This window comes from Canis lupus, chromosome 12 (genome assembly GCF_003254725.2).
Source record: "Canis lupus dingo isolate Sandy chromosome 12, ASM325472v2, whole genome shotgun sequence".
Classification (NCBI taxonomy): domain Eukaryota; kingdom Metazoa; phylum Chordata; class Mammalia; order Carnivora; family Canidae; genus Canis; species Canis lupus.
This window is the reverse complement of record NC_064254.1, coordinates 62,602,704-62,606,627: the sequence shown is the minus strand read 5'-3', so window position 1 is coordinate 62,606,627 and position 3,924 is coordinate 62,602,704. Positions and strand designations below refer to the sequence as shown.

The window sequence follows — 3,924 nt, the reverse complement described above, 5'->3', positions numbered from 1 at the left end:
CCTGAAACTAATGTAAAAGATACCTGGGTGGCTCGGTTGGTTGACCATCTGACTTTAGTTCTGGTTGTGATCTCGGGGTCCTGGGATTGAGACCATGTCCCCTCATACTCAGCGGGGGAGTCTGTTTATCTCCCCCCACCCCCGCTTGTCCTCTCACTCTCTTGCAAATAAAGTCTTTTTAAAAAAGATATGACTAAGACAGTTGAGAAAATGTGAACATCATCTGGATATTTGACAATATCAATTTGCAAACATTTTATACATAATTATAGTAGTATAATTATTTTGGGGAGTCCTTTATCTTTTGAAGATACATGAGAAATGTTTACAGATAAAATGCTACAATGTCTGCAATTTACATTAAAGTAATCCAGTGTAACCCCGTGCTGTCCTGAGACTGAACCAGACTCTCCCTTGGACCTAACCATGAGGCTCATCCTGTCGCTCCCGGTTGTGGCGGTGGTTCTGTGGATGGTTTTGGAAGGCCCAGCCTTGGCCCAGGTGGCCTCACAAATAATCAGAACTTTGGAGTGCATCCCAGATTAGCTGAAGGAGTTTGGTAACACCTGGAGGACAAGGCATGGGAGGCCATTGAGAGCATCAAGCTGAGTGACATTCCTGCGAAGATCAGGAACTGGTTTATGGAGACTTACAATAAAGTGAAAGAATGGCTTAAAACTAACTACCTTCTCTTGAGTACCAGAAGAGCTGCCCCCTCCTCTGTGGCTGTGCCCCAGGAGGAGGCTCCAAAATTTCCTTTTTTTTTAAAATTTTTTTTAAATTTTATTTATGATAGTCACAGAGAGAGAGAGAGAGAGAGGCAGAGACACAGGCAGAGGGAGAAGCAGGCTCCATGCACCAGGAGCCCGATGTGGGATTTGATCCCGGGTCTCCAGGATCGCGCCCTGGGCCAAAGGCAGGCGCCAAACCGCTACGCCACCCAGGGATCCCTCCAAAATTTCCTATACTCTGGCTCCTGTGCTGAGAACTTAATAATGCCCCCATGTTCACCTCCATCCCCTAATAAAAATCACATAGAAGGGGGAAAAAAAAGTAATCCAGCATGAGGATGGAGTGTCAATGGGAATATTGACAAAACAAGGTTGATTGGATGATGAATATATAGGATTTTATTTTGCTATTTTCCTTACTTTAAGTAAAAAAAAAAATCCTTAATAATAATTTTAAAATCCTCTATCCTTGGAAAAAAATTAAATAAGGATTCTCATAAAAGTATAGGGAGGTTGAATATTTTGGGGGAAACCGCAAATACTTTATATATTAATGCTTTACATATTTATCATTGTTTCTTGTTTCACATCATTTACTATGTTTATTTTCACAGTGTTGAATAAGAAATGAATTCATAGAGGTGAAAATTAGAAAGAGTTGTAGAGGGATAAAGTGATAAGTCTCATTGCCATTGCTGGCCTTTGTCACTTAATTTTCTATCCCCAGAGCCCCCTCCCACCTTGCCCTTCCTGGGATCAATGCTATCCTTTTCTCATACACACCATTTGTAATGGCTGCAACACATTGCATTATGTAGACATTCTGCAATTTGTTGGACAATTTTCTTATTGTTGAACATTGAAGCAGGTCTCATTTATTGACGAAGCTTCCCATGCTTTAGATCTTACATTATTGATTATTCCTCATTATTGACCAAATGTTTGTGTTCCTCCAAAAATCATATATTGAAATCCTAACCCCTAAAGTGATGGCACTAGGAAGTGGGGTCTTTGGGAGGTGATTAAGTCATGAGGATGAAGCTTTGTAAATGGGATTAGTGCCCTTAAGAAAGAAGCTTCACAGAGCTCTCTCGCTCTTTCTGCTGTGTGAGGGTACAAGGAAACAGCAGTTTGCAACCTGGAAGAAGGCATCATCAGAATCCCACCATGCTGGCACCCTGATTTGACCTTCCTGTCTCCTGAACTGAGAAACAAATGTTTGTTGTTTAAATCACCCACTCTCTGAGATTTTTGTTATAGCAGCCTGAATGGACTAAGACTTTCCTTTATTTTCTGGATTATTCTATTAGTTTCAAGCAGAGCATTTAAAGCATCTTCAGGGACACCGGGGTGGCTCAGTGGTTTAGTGCCCGTCTTTGGCCCAGGGTGTGGTCCTGGAGACCCGGGATCGAGTCCCAAGTCGGGCTCCCTGCATGGAGCCTGCTTCTCCCTCTGCCTGTGTCTCTGCCTCTCTTTCTGTGTCTCTCATGAATAAATAAATAAATAAAATCTTTAAAAAAACATAAAAAAAATCTTCAATTATTTTATTACTTGAAAATACAAAACAGAAAAACCTTCTCTTAACCCCACATCCCACTCCAGCTACCTCTCTCTTACTCTTCACTCCTGCACACCCTGATCCAATACCTCGATATTCTGTTGGAATACACCACCTTTACCGCTCAGATTTATCCAGTTTCCATCAAGCTTTTCAGGAAGATTGCCTCCCCTCTGGGAAGTCAGCCTGCAGGGATCAATCTTGGATAAGTTAACTCTAGTTTTCTATTTTATACTCTTTTTCTTTTCTACTTTATACTCTTAAATTAGGTTTCAAACACCATCTATACAGTGACATCTCCAAGTATTCATCTCTAGCTCAGAATAGCTATGTGTTCACATATCTACCTGATATCCCCACTTCACTACCTCAGAGCTACTTCAGACTCTTGTGACATGATCTACTCTTTTTTCTTTTTTAAAATTTTATTTACTTATTCATGAGAGACAGAGAGAGAGAGAGAGGCAGAGACACAGGCAAAGGGAGAAGCAGGCTCCATGCAGGAAGCCTGATGTGGGACTCGAACCCAGGAATCCGGGATCACACCCTCAGCCAAAGGCAGGCACTCAACCTCTGAGCCACTCGAGAGCATCCCATGATCTACTCTTCTAAACTTGCTTCTGTCCTTGTGTTTTCTGTTCCAAGCAATGATACTGTCAATTATGCAGTTGCATGATCCACCTTCCTCATATTTTCCATACCGATCCATCATCAGTTATTGATTTTATCAGCAAAATATTTCTCAATCCAGTCTGTTCTCTCTACTTACAGAGTCATTATGCTAGTTCAAAAGACAATCATCTCTCACTTAGACTAACTAGTACCCCTAACCAGTCTTTCCTTATGTACTCTACCATGAACCCAATTCATTCTTCATACTTTGGGAGGAGAGATTTTTATTTTTTCCTTTTGAAGAAGGATCTGATCATATTATTCCCATGAGCTTCCAATTCTTTAATTCCTTTCCACTGCTGGAAACTGTTTCATCTCACAGGGTACTCCCTTTTACTCCTTAGCTTTTAGTGACATAACTGAAAGACTTTCTTTACGTTTCTTAAACATTCCATGCATCACAAGATCTTTGCAAATACCTTTCTCTCTATTCAGAATGTTCCTCACCACCCTTTCTCCTATGTGTAGGTATCTCCTATTCATCTTTTTTTTTCCCTATTGATCTTTTGATTCTTAGATTAAAAGTCTGTTTCTTGGGAAAGCCTTTCTAAATGTTCTCAGTCTGTCACAGAATGGTTTTCCTTTCTTTCAGAGCATTTATCTCTATTTATAATGATATATTCATAAGTGTAATTATTTGAAAAATATTATTTAAGATATATAGTATAGTGCTGGATCATGGGAGGTACTCAAAACATACTTCTGAATGAACAAATTAATATATTTATTTTGGGGCAGCCCTGGTGACTCAGAGGTTTAGTGCCACCTTCAGTCCAGGGTGTTATCCTGGAGACCCAGGATCGAGTCCCAGATTGGGCTCCCTGCATGGAGCCTGCTTTTCCCTCTGCCTGTGTCCATGCCTCTCTCTCTCTCTTTGTGTGTCTCTCATGAAAAAATAAATAAAATCTTTAAAAAAATATATATTTATTTTTAATTTAAAAATTTTTAAAGAGTTTATTTATT

General features: G+C 40.0%; 1 pseudogene; it reads left to right on the top strand.

Annotated features, from left to right (window-relative positions):
* Positions 1-372: 372 nt before the first annotated feature.
* On the top strand, positions 373-2,683 carry LOC112658329 (apolipoprotein C-I-like; annotated as a pseudogene).
* The last annotated feature ends 1,241 nt before the right edge of the window (positions 2,684-3,924 follow it).